This window comes from Lissotriton vulgaris, chromosome 11 (genome assembly GCF_964263255.1).
Source record: "Lissotriton vulgaris chromosome 11, aLisVul1.2, whole genome shotgun sequence".
NCBI lineage: Eukaryota > Metazoa > Chordata > Amphibia > Caudata > Salamandridae > Lissotriton > Lissotriton vulgaris.
In genome coordinates, this window is record NC_141699.1 from 892334543 (window position 1) to 892348317 (window position 13775).

The following is a 13775-nucleotide window of genomic DNA, read 5'->3' on the forward strand; positions in this document are numbered from 1 at the left end:
TGTGTCGAGGGTGGTGGCGTTGTTGCGGCACCAGGAGTCGTGGCGTTCGTGGGGGCCAGGGGGTCTGGCGCTTGGCACGGTCCAGGAGCGGACGGGTGCAGACGGCTTGCAGCGGCTGCCATATAAGGGGAGGAGCAGCTGGGAGGCGGGAGCGGGGCGCCGAATGGGCGAGCAAGAGGGCAGGGGATGCAGCAGCGGGAAAACCGGGAGGTTAGAATTGGCAAAAAACAGAAGGGCACAGTACAATGCAAGAGGAATAAAGGGGAAAAAAACAGAATAAAATGAAATACAACACAATAACAGAATCAAAACAGAATACAACTCAGTAACAGAAAGCAAAATCACAACAAGGCAGACAGGCAAAAAGAGAGCAGAGAGAGCACACAGAACCTAGGGCCTCGAACTTCTAGCAAGTGGCAGCAGCAGGCTCAGGGGCATGGACACACAGGTGGTGGTGTGCGGCGTGGGGAGCGACCTGCCTGAAGAACAGGGTCAAGGGTCGCCTGTAAGCCCTCTTTTGTAAGCAGGCATGTTTTGCACTATTTTATACTGTGCTTGGTGTGATATTTTTTTACTCTTTCTTTATAGGTGGTGTCGTATTATAGGGACGGGCTGGATTGTGCAGATGTGTGTTTGTTATGTAGGTGAATGCTTCATATGTAATTAAATCCTTTGTTGCTGTAACATACTACTCCACAAAATATCATTCCACATAATTACACTCCATAACACACAATGCCACAGCACATCATTTCAGAACACTCAATACCACATAATTACTATCCACATAATTCCACAGTACACCAAGCCATATAATTACACTCCACAAATCCACTTCACACTGACTACTGGAGCCCACTTCTTGAGAATCTCTTTGCTGATGTTCAAACACTCAATCATGTACCAGAAAGCTGGCAAGGATCCATAATAAGGCCTATATACAAAGGTGGTGACAGAACCAACCCACTCAACTACCGACTAATAGCACTGCAGGATGTGGAAGCAAAATACTTTGCATCTCTTCTATTAAAAGACCTGGTTACCTGGTCAGGCGAGAGCGATCTAATCCCAATCAACCAAACAGGGTTTAGAGCGGGGGTCAGAACTATTTCAAATATTCTATCAATAACCATGATAGCCGATAAATGCCAGCACACCAAGCAGGAGCTGAACTTATGTTTTTTTGATCTGCAAGCCGCATTTGACAGTGTGGATCGGGACTTATTATGGGTAAAATTAAGATCATGGGACATACCCAAGAGTATACTAAGGGGCCTGTTGCTATTCTATACAGACACATGGACACAAGTAAAACTAGGGCATGGCACCCGATTGTCAAGAAAAGTGCCCACAGGAACCAGACTAAAACAAGGCTGTGTCCTTGCCCCACATTTATTCAACCTATTTCTCTTGGATCTCTCCGGCAAATTAAACACCTGTAATGCTCACCCGCTGAGACTAGGCAACTTGCAACTCTCACATCTCGCATATGCGGACGATATTGTACTCATGAGCCTAACAAAAGTCGGTATGACCAGGCTATTAACAGAACTTTCGCTTTTCTTGTCCGCAAACAAGCTGACTTTGAACTTATCCAAGACCAAAACAATGTTAATTTCCAACCGACGCTCAATAGATTACAATATCTCCATTGAAGGAAAGAGGCTTGAAAGGGTCTCAAGTTATAAATATCTGGGATATTTTATTGATGAAAAGTTAACTTTAAAAGCCCAGAAACATTATCTTACACAAAAAGCTGGAGCCTTGATCTTTGCATTTAGCTCCCTGTTTAAAAAACTAGAGGGCCCCTCGCTTAAACCATTACTAACAGTAATTGCTAGTAAAGCCCCTCCCACCTTTGCATAAGCAAGTGCAGCAATGCACGGTAAGGATGGTGCCCTGTTAAACAACTTGATTACCAAAATCTATAAGAAAGTCTTTCAACTTCCCCGCACTGCTTCACCAGTGCAAATGCGCCTAGAATTTGGTCTTATGAATGAGTCAGTGGGAAGACTATATACGTGCATCATGGCATGGTACCGAATCAAAATGAACGCCACGGACAATAATCTAAACAAATTTTTGTGGCAAGAAGTTGAAACGCGAAGCAAATCAGAGGCAATAAATTCCTGACCAGTGCACTGGAATTAACATGCACCGCACAGCTATGGGATAAAAATTTGCCATTTAATTCATTTAAACAGGCAATAAACAAAGCCGCCAAATTTCATTCTCTACTCATTGATAAGGAAATCTTCTCCCATCGCTCCCACTCTTGGGTTGTGATCAACAGTTATAAATTACTTACTGCTGCGTTTTATCTGGATTCTACTTACTCAGTTTTTATCAAAAAAAGGTTGATGGCTCTTAGATTCGGAAAATATCCAACGTTGGCCGACGTACTACCCTGGAAACATCCGGCATCCGTTGCCTGTCGGCTCTGTGGTCATATCAAAGAGGACATAATTCATATCATTTGTCATTGTACAAAGTTGAAACAGGAGCGAACGCTCCTTTTAAAGAATTATTTTCTGATTAAGAGATTGCGTACCTGCAGGGCAGCGATTATTGGCTGCTTGGACTCTATGGACTCACAAATTAACTGAAAGATTGTAAAGTTCCTGCTTGCTTTTGAAAAACGCCTGAAAGCAAACTAATACCTTTAAAACCGCATTGTGTTTTTCTGATATTTTTATTTTTCTTTGTCCCTTTTAAGTTCTATTTATGAGTATTTGAATGTTACCTTGTTGCAAATCTTGAATATTTATTTTTAAATAATTTTATTTTTAAATATTGTTTCAGAAGTGCAAAGGAAATTTGTTATGGTTTTAATTAAGTAAACAATAAAGTTTAAATAAATAAATTAAATAAATAAACACTTCACACCTCACAATTCCACAACTAACTTATCCAATCCAACTCACATATTTCCATTACACACAATATACATACGCTCCATAATACATAGGTAATAGACATTAACATTTACAGTGCGAATAGCTCTAACTCAAATAAATACGGGACCGATTGCATTAAATGCTTGTTACGATATTTTACATTGGCCATCTCAGTTTGTATTATTACTTATTGTGCCTGCTTAATTCATCCTATTTTCAATGTGTGTTCCATTGCTGACGCTCAAATGAGCAGCCGTGACGTATAACGGAGGTTGACCTCAAGGTTATCCTGCCCCTTTTGGGAAGTCCTATCTCTCCTACTTACCTGATGTGCAACTGTTGGTACATTAGAACTAGAAATTTACAAACGAGTATTCTTGTTTGAAGTTTTTTTCCAAATAGACATAACTGTTTGCTTTGACTGTGATGGCTCCAAGTTTTGGTTGATTGCTGTAGCTTTATTTTGAGTTATATTTCATCACTGATGTTGCTCTGTATCTGGAATACCAAGGGAATTAGATTGTTATTCTAAAATGTAATTTTCTGATTAACTTCATTACATTTCAATGGGATCTGAAACCACTAGATGGTGGTGGTGTGCAGGTAAACGACCCAATGTTCGTGTATAAACAAGATTGAATCCGACTCTTGTGGATCGTGAAGTAACCATACCTCCGGGGCCCAGGGGGTGCCACAGGCCCCTACAGCCCCAAGGGTCGGGCAGGCCTATAGGCCAATCGGTCAGTGGCATCTGGCTTGTCTTAAAGGTCCGTGTGTTGCCGGCTTTTTGGGTATTAATGGGTCTGTTTATGGTCTTCTTGGGCCGGTTTTTACTGACACTAAAACAAATATTGCCTGTATCAAACTCAAATCCATGCATCCTTCAAGGCCTTATCAAACAATTACATAGCGTGCCTTAAAAATGTCATAACTGCCCCAATTTGCAAGCAGGGACCATTTTTTTGTAACTAATTAAGTAATGAGGGCTACTTTTATTTTGTTGTCCGGGCCCATTTTGTGTCCCACTTCGACCCTGGCAACCCCTCTTGCACAAGAACAGAGGCCCAGCCCTACAGGAGGCCCCAACCATTCAAGAAGCCCTATTCAGCCCAAGGCCAAGGAATATACGTAAGATATGGAAGACTCGGGGGGCCCCGCATCACATTCTGCAGGGGTGGGGTCCATGCATTAGGGTTACCAACTGGCATGGTGCAAGTTCAGGACGGTCAGTGTAAAAATTCAGGACAAAGCGTCAAAATTCAGGACAAAAATTCAGGACAGAAGGTCAAAATTAAGGATAAAAATTTGGGACAAAACATACGTTTTACAGACATTTCGGAGGAGGTGGCACAATAATATATAAGTAAGTAAATAGACAACCAAAATAAATACAAGTCAAAATAAGTTTATATAAGGTTGAGCCAATCGTGCACTTCAGTTTTTCAGTCTGCGCGCAACTTTGCAAAGCGACATCGGGCCCTTTCTGCAATCAAGATTTGTGCTAGTAACAATAAACATTAATAAATAGTATTTTTTTATTTGTATGTTGAAATCTGTCTTTTAAATGTACAGTGAAAACGCTGTTAGTTATTTTATTTTTATTTTCTCCAGCATGGCGCCAAGACAAAAGCAGAATGCTTTGCCAGAGACAGTCCCATGCAGGAGAAGGCACACCACATGCTGTCACTACAATTGGGCCCATTGTCATTCTATAAGTGCTACCTCTGCAGGCAGCCTCTTCAGTTTAAAATATAACTGAGAGGCCCCGAGTGAAAACTTTTAAACACACGGGGCCTCTCGCATGGGAAACAGCATTCCTTACTCAGATTTCCCATTTCGATTTTAGTATGATGTCTGTAAGGCGTCCGTAATTTGGGATCCCCAAATTACGGACGCCTTGTGACTTCATACGCAAAATGACGGACGGTCCGTGAAATTTACGGACGGTTGGTCACCCTAGCATGCATCATTGTGTGTTATGCCGTTGCTGGGGACATAAGACTTTTTAGAAATTAAATAGAATTAGACGTTTCTTTTTTAGCGAAAATAACTTAGATTGGAGCCCCTCTCTTCCAACAGTCACTCAGTGCAGGGCCACAGGAACGAAAAGGTTGAGAACCACTGCTCTAGATCAGGGCTCTCGAAAGTTGGATCCATGCTAGATTTTTAGCATATCCCCATTTAAATAAATGTAGTGATCTATAAAACCTGGCATGGATCCGGGCCTCCAGGACCGACTTTGGAGAACCCTGATCTAGGTCGTAGAAGACTACACCAGAGTCTAGGCATGAACTGCTTTGGACGGAACGCCCTGCGGTGACAAGGGTCTAACTCAGAGGGATTTTACATAGATTTAGTTTAAAAAACATTATGAGCACAAGGAGTAAGTAATAAGAGGAGAGAGAGGTTAACCAGTAGCAAATCAAACATTTCCAAACAACTGCTAAGCGAACCATCTAGCCGTAAGAACTTAAATAATTAGCAAATGCTTTTTTACCGATTTAGAATTCGACGGATCGTTATATATACTGTCGTAGGCAGAACAGTGGTTTTACTTAGCCAAAAAGGTCATTTGAAGATCACTCACGCCATCAATGACTAGAAGCCAATGGAGCTGCTTCCTGGTATCAGTAGCCAGTTCTAGTTAGCCAAGTCTGCTCCACAACCAATCATAGCACTGGCTCTCGTCTAGCGATTGATGACGTTTTTCTCCCATATGCGAAATTTGTGAAATCCACTGACAGATCCACAACTTCTCCACCAATGGGTTCCACTGGGCGGATTTAGCGACATTTTACAGTTGTGGTGGAATTTTACACACAAACAACACAGAGAGCCAGTTCAAGTCATTTTGAACTGGATTTTGCATAAGCAAGAACATGTGAAAAGTGTTTTGTGGCACTTTTATAAACATGTTTTGCTTTTGCATTTCTAGTAAATCACCCCAGCAGGCTCTTTTGTGGTTGTCCTTACACTACTTTCCTTCATGCTCATTGGATATTGCTTTCTTACACTACTTTCCTTCATGCTCATTGGATATTGCTTTCGGGGGGAACAGGAACAGCTCTGCATGTCAATACATCCATGAAGCTGCAGAAATGTTATGCAAGGGGGCACCAAAATAGATCTTGGACGAAGTGTCCAAGGGCCAATTTCCAGGATATCCACATTTGCATACATTGTATCTAAATTGTTTACAGTGTCAGTGGTTATCCTGAAAATCTTTCTTGGATCCAGTCATTCTGGACATACTTTGGACAATGCTGTCCTGTGCCAAGAGGCCTCAGCTGGAGGGCTCCATCCCTTAAAAAAAGGTGGCCTACCCAGTGAAATGTACACTTGTGTGGAAAGGGGTCCAATCTGCCCTGGAAATCCAGCTGTATGATGTACACTCCTGCCAAAAGAGTGACTGTATAGCAGAGGCCAAAAGAGGAGGCTGGTCTCCATATCCACCCCATCGGTTCACACACATGAAGAAGAACGAAGGGGGGCGTGGCTACGCGCGCAGCGAGACTGGCTGTGCTTTAGCGGAGCTCTGGCGTGATCTTCCACTCTGGGGGTAAATTATCCGACTAAATCTCCGACTGGCCGGCCACAACTTGAAGCATCTTGTTATAAGGCCGCGACCCAGCGTCGGACCGACTTTCGGGGTCCAACTTGCCCTGGAACCGCACCGGCGCTCGAGAGTCCGCCGGAGCCGAGGAGGAGACCACGGAGTCGGCGGGGCCCGCCAGGCAAGTCCGGGGTCGAGACCGGAAGTGCAGGCCGTGATGGCAGGGCACCCTGGGTGGCTGAGCGGAGGCGACGGCGCTGGGGCGCATTAGCCGTGACAGATCCTACGCGGAGGCTGGGAGGTGGCGACGGCCCGACCGGGACCACCCCGGCGACGAGTGTGCAGTACTACAGCAGCGGACTAGGGCCGACATCCGTGCTGCCGTGGAAGAGTCGGATGCGAGGAGGAGCCCCTCCCCCCCTCGGCCTGTAGCTGCAGTGCCGATCGGAATAGGGGAGAGTGGGCCCCGGCGTCGACAGGAGAGGTCTGACCGCCCAGCGAACTGAACACCCGCCGGGATCCAACAGAACCGGCCCTTGCGGGGCACCCAGAGAGCCCGTGAACTCCCGGGTCGAGGATTGGGCCCCCAGCGCCACCTGCACTGGGCCTGAGCGGTGCGCGAAGAAGCGTGGGACACCGCCAAAGGACCCTCCCCCCCGTCAGCACCGAGCGGGGGCCCCCTTCCTGGCACAGAGGCACTGGCGGGCCCCGGCAATCACGGACCCCGACAATCACGGACCCCGACATCTGACCCAGTTGCTGAGCAGTCAAGCCGCCACTGAATCAGGTGCCCCGGGGGCCGCCGCCATAGTCCGCACCACCAAGCAGCAGTGGTAACCACTAGAGGGCACCATCAACCGCCTGGCCGGACGGAGCTCCGACTGGCCACACCAACCAACACTGCTGCGGCCCATCAGGAGGGTTCACACTGCAGACTGCACCCCCCAAGACATACAGACTGACCAGAAAGGGGGGCGCCTACGGGAGATACTGCCATCCGAATGCCGCACGCACCACTATACCGCTGAGATTTCTGTACCGTGCGGCTGGACACCTGCAGATACCGACCCCCTCCGGGTCACAGCACCGCTAATTGAATGACGCAGCGGAGGGACGACGCAAGCCCAGCGCTATAAGTCCTCAGAGGCCAAGCTACGCAGTACATTACCCCCAGCCGAAGACCGGGATGTGACGCTGCTGCCACCGGGTCACTCTGGACCGCATGCTGGTTGGCCCTGCTCGACAATCCACAGAGAACACTCCCAACACCCCTCACTACGGGTGTACAGGCGCTGTCCCTGCTTGTGGTACAGACAACCCGCAACACCACTAACTATCGCACCGTCCAGGTCATCCACGCGCAAGACCCTGCCCATGTCTGGGGGCGCGGGGAAGCGCACAGGTGTCGGGAGCACGTCCCAGAAGGGTAAAATGGACAAGTCACAGAAACCGACGGACGCGGATCCGGTGACGGCCAGACTGGACTCGGTGCTGGCGGCCATGGAGAACTCCATCCAATCCACTCGGACATCCTTGGAGGCGAAAATAGACGGAGTTGCCATAGACCTAACGCACCTGAAAGCGGACCACAAAAAACTGGCCGAACGCACCAAGACCCTGGAGGCCTCCGTGTCCGACCTGGAACCACGAGTCACCCAGTCAGACGAACAGATAAAAGACCTTCTCAACAGAGTGGAGTTCCTGGAAGACAGGGCGGAGGATGCAGAAGGGCGGGCGAGACGCAACAACGTCCGAATAGTGGGTTTACCCGAAAAATGGGAAGGAAGAGACCCGACAACACACGTGGAGGACTGGCTGCGCACCCTGTTGCCAGAGGGCACCCTCTCGCCTCACTTTGTGGTGGAACGGGCGCACAGAGTCCCGACCAGACCGCTCAACCCGGCTCTAACCCGCGCCCTTTTCTCATTCGCATCCTGAACTATAGAGACCGGGATGCTGTCCTGAGAGAAACCCGCAAACTCAGCACCATACAAGTTGAAAATGCGAATATAATGTTTTTCCCGGACTACACGATTCAGGTGCAACGCCAGAGACACTCCTTCCTGATAGTGAAATGGCGGCTACGCCAGCTAGGACTCACGTATTCCCTCCTCGTCCCAGCAAGGCTGAGAGTAATAGCCAATGAAAAGACACACTTCTTCGACTCCTCGGAGGACGTGGAAGCCTGGCTGGACAACGGGACGGACAAAAATACAAGAAAACCAAGGGACCCGACCAGGTCAAGAAGACGCAGGAGATCCAAAAGGAGACGCGGAGCCAGATCGCCCTCCCCTGCGGCAAGTAGCACTCAACACAGCGCGAGTCCACCTGAGGAAGAAATGCGCCGGGAACAACAGGAGGCCCTGCGGATGGTCTCGGAGCTCAGCGGCTTCCCGTCCCAAAGCTCCCCGCCTGCCACCAGCCCCAGGATATCACCGAGCGACGACGAGGCGATCTATGGACTACCGGACTCACAAGTCTCAGGCGGTCTACCAGACATCACTCCACAAACATCGTATCTGTATAACTGATGAAGTGTCGCACCCTGGCACTCTTTATGCCTTGCTCCGCTTTCCCTCCCATTCTCTGCCCTTACGCCTGCAGATCGGCGGACATGAAGCACCGGAGGGAGACGGCCGGGAGGTATCGATCGACCACACGAGGCGGAAGCGATGAGCCAGCTCCTCCCTGCTAAGGCGCACACCTGACACGCAGTAAGTTGATACTGAGCCACACTTAATGTCGCCTGCCGCCGAACAGACGGCCTGGAGAACTTACGCCCCATGGGGCACACTGCGGCAGGGGTCCCTCTGAATGGGCGAAGGCCTCCGGCGTGCACTGAGACTTAACAGCAATGGTGCCACATGACTTTATGGTCGCACAACATTGCTGACGGTGAGGCCCGTCTGGTGGCCGCCCGGACCTATATATCTTCCCCACGCGAGAGGATACTCACGCATTCACGCTCTGCTGGTACTCATTATCCACCTCGCCTGCGTGATGGGCAGCAACCCCCCAGAATGGATTGTTAGTAATATTAGTAGAATGTTTGGACGGCTGTACGTTTGGCAGCCGACCCTATGGTATTTCCCCCAGTTCATGTTCACCCTCCTCCTCCCTTTTGTGATGTGCTGCATACACAGTCTGGTGGCGTACTCACTGGACTCACTTTGGTGTCCTATGGATAGGTGTGGAGATGTCTTGGAATCGGGTGGTGGAAAGCTCCCTGGGGGGGTGTGTGTGGCGGGGGGAGAACGGATGGAACTAACCTGCTGAATACTGATGGCTGAGGTTAAAATCTGTACTTGGAATGTACGCGGTATACACACACCTTCGCGCAGGTACATGATATACTCATATTTGAAGAGACACAAAGTGCAAATAGCATTCCTGCAGGAGACACACCTAACAGCCCCTGAAGTGCACACACTACGCAGGCGGTGGCGTGGCCAGCTCTACGCGACCGGGTTCTCCTCTTACGCAAGGGGGGTGTTAATATGGGTGAGACCAGGGATTCCGTTTGACGTTGATGACTCACACATAGACGGGGAGGGGAGACTGGTGGCAGTGAGGGGACGCCTAGATGAGCGCCCGCTGGTACTGGCGTCGCTTTACGCCCCCAACACGGATCAGCAGGGTTTTCTCGCGACAGTGTCCACGGCCCTATCAAACTGGCACGGGATTCCCTGGATACTGGGAGGGGATTACAACTGCGTGTTGGACACCACACTAGACCGCTCCTTCCCACCACTGCTGAATGCACCTGTAGTGGGCGCCATGAAAGCCCTTGTAGCCTGGGCCTCCCACTGGAACTTACACGACGCGTGGCGTCACCGAAATCCAACCACCAAGATGTACTCATACTATTCAGGAGCCCACACCCTGCACACCCGATTAGACAGATACATGCTCACTGACGACTTACTTCCCTTAGTAACGGAGGCACACTACATGGGTAGGACACACTCCGACCACAATCCTCACATGCTGACAGTCTCATGGGCAAGCGCTCGTCCCCCTGTCCCCAATTGGAGACTACAGCCAGATCTCCTGCTGGACGCACCCTTCCGAGATTCACTATTCACACATATAGTTCATTACTTCGAGGAGAATGCGGGCTCTGCCACCTCCCCACAAATAGAATGGGACGCATTCAAAGTGGTCATAAGGGGACAGTGCCTGGGCACGCAGGGCAATCTCAAAAGGCAGGTTGAGAGAGACCTTCAGAAGGTAGAAGCTGAGTTGAGCCGACATGAGCAGGATTTGGTTAGGGGGGATGTCACTGGGCTACAATCTGCGCAAGCGAGTCACGAAAGATTACTGGAGAGGCTCAGATGTTTGAATTACGCGGCCCATGCGGCACGCACCCACGATAGGGGGGACAAACCTGGAAAATTGTTATCGTGGCTCATCACCAGAGAGGAAAAGACAAAACCAGTCACAAAAGTACTGGGCGCAGATGGGACGCCCTTACACACTCAATTGGAGATCCATGGCGCATTTACTGCACATTATAACACACTGTATCGCTCTTACCTGCCCACCCCCGCCCCGGATACGGAGGGCTATCTCAGCCAGATACCGCTACCGTCACTCCGCGATGCCCAACGCACTGACCTAGCAGCACCCATTACCTCTGAGGAACTCCGAGAGGTCATAGCGGCGCTTTCCAATGGTAAGTCCCCTGGCCCCGACGGACTCCCAGCGGAGTTCTATAAGGTGTATCCGGACCTCCTAATCCCTGAACTCATTAAAATGTATGAGACGGCATTCGACAACTCCTCCCTACCTCCTTCTCTAAATGAAGCCACCCTGGTCTCCCTCTTAAAACCGGGAAAGGATGGGACGCTACTGGGCTCGTATAGACCACTCGCCCTCCTAAACACAGACTATAAAATATTAGCATCCACACTAGCGCGGAGGCTAGCCCAATACACACCCACCCTGGTCCACCCTGACCAGAATGGCTTCGTGCCTACACGCAGCACTTCGCTCAATATCCGTCGGTTGTTTAGGGTGCAGGAATAAGCGAGGGAACCTTGGCCACAATCTGGTTGCATAGTATTAGAGCTGGAAAAGGCATTCGATTCAGTAAGGTGGCCGTATCTCAGAGCGGTAATGCAGAAATTCGACCTGGGAGACGCTTATTTGGACATGGTCGGCCTCCTATACCAAACACCTAGCGTTCGTGTCCGGACCGGGAGCCTCCTATCGGACACCATACGGGTGAGGCGGGGCACACGTCAGGGCTGCCCGTTGTCGCCTCTGCTCTTCTCATTAGCAATGGAACCACTGGCGGAGTTGCTGAGGGGTCAGGGTGCAGACTGGGGCATTCCGCTGGTAGACGGCACACACGCGGTCTCGCTGTATGCTGATGACCTGCTCCTCTACGTCAGGGACCTCACGCAGATACCGCCAAGGCTCACCGATGCCCTACAAGAATTTACAACCCACTCGGGACTGAGAGTCAATTGGGGGAAATCTGGGGTCTACCCCTTTCACCCTGACATGCAGGAGTGCGCAGTGCAGTTAGGGGGCACGACGCTGGCCTGGTATACGGGCACCTTTAAGTACCTCGGCATCCACATATACAGGTCTCCGACGGATATACTGGACAGTAACCTGGTCAGGGCCATATCCTCCCTGCAAGCCCAGATACATTTCTGGAACACGTTCCCGCTGAATGTCCCGGCCAGAATCACCCTGACGAAAATGATAGTTTTACCTAGACTCCTTTATTACCACTCGAACATACCGGTGTACGTCCCTGCCCGGATATTTAAAGACCAGGAGACCCTAGTGCGAACACTCATATGGAACACAGGAAGACCCAGGGTGGCCCTAAAGAAACTGTATGCCCCGACGTCCTCAGGGGGACTTGCGGTCCCTAACCAAGAACTTTATTACCTCGCGGCGCAACTTCAATGGGTGGTGGCCTGGCTTGCGGGAAGAAACCTGAACGACACGGCCTCAGCGGCCCCAGCCCTGACTCATGCAGGGGCTCTCGCAATGTTCCACCCCCTGAACGGCGCAGCTCGCGGGGAGCAACTGCACCTTGCGGTGGCACTTAGATGCTACAAACGAGCAATAAAACTAACTAAGGGGATTGCACCCTACGCCCCAGCACTCCCACTGGAAGGAATGCCCAGGCCTGGGGGAGCAGTAACTGCAGCACAATTAGACAGCTGGGTGCAAGTGGGGATTGAGACAATGGCGGACCTGTATAACGACGGCGCCCTGGTCCAGTTCGAGAGTCTAGTGGAGAACCCCGGTCTGCCTGCAGGACAGTTCTTGCTCCATGCCTCTATGGTCCGGGTACTCGCGAAACACTGGGGCGATATATCAGAGGAACCTCAGACACACCTATTGATACAATACCTACACGTCATGGGGGCTGGGTCGCACGTAATACACTGGCGAACACAGGCGCTACGGTCCCATACTACATGCTCACTACAGCCATTAAGAGACAGGTGGACGGCTGACAGAGGGAGGGACTGGTCGGATAAGGAATGGGAGAGAATACTGGAAGGCCCACGACACATACCCCGCAACTCGAGATTCAAAATAATACAATTTTACATCATACACAGGGCGCATCTTTCCCCGGACAAGATCAATCGTTATTTCGAGCTGGACACCTCCAGCTGCCCACGACGCGCGCTGCTGAATGCAGATCTCCTACATATGCTGTGGGCGTGTCCCGAACTACGGACGTACTGGCAAGATGTCACTACATTGTTGACAAAAGGGACGGCCTTAGAACTTCGTCACGGCTGGGATGCATGTGTGCTGGGCCTGTTCAAAAGAACAAAACACAACAAGGCCCACACCAGGTTCTGGGATCTGGGATTGATAACCGCCAAACAACTCATAACACGACACTGGAAAGACACGAACCCACCACTGACGAAGAACTGGTGTGCCTCCCTCACCTACTGGGCAACAGCAGAGGGCACAGTGTTACACAGGGAAGAGACCGCGGGGCGGAGAGCCATCCCGATAGCCCAGATCTGGGAGGGCATCCTACAAGCATTTACCAAGGCCTGCCACGACAAAGGGATAACGTAGGCTGGTCGTAAACCCTCCCCCCCCCCCTGCAGGGTGAAGAGACACGTCTGGGAAGAATAATGCACAGCAACAACGTGAAGCCAGAGCCACACACATATAGACATGAGCCACCGCTCCTGCGTACTCTCCTTCGCCCCCCCTGCCCCCATCTCCTTCCCCCCCCCACACTCCTCTTTCCCCCCCCCCCCCAGTTGGGAGGGGCCGACCACGCGACCGACCCAAAGGGAGCAACCCCGCCCCAGGACTCGTAGCCT

General features: G+C 50.4%; 1 protein-coding gene across 1 annotated transcript in view; it reads right to left on the reverse strand.

The window, feature by feature from the left end:
* Positions 1-13775, reverse strand: part of LOC147683657 (aspartate aminotransferase, cytoplasmic-like) — a 359755-nt gene that overhangs the window by 236084 nt on the left and 109896 nt on the right. The gene's annotated exons all lie outside the window — the stretch shown is intronic.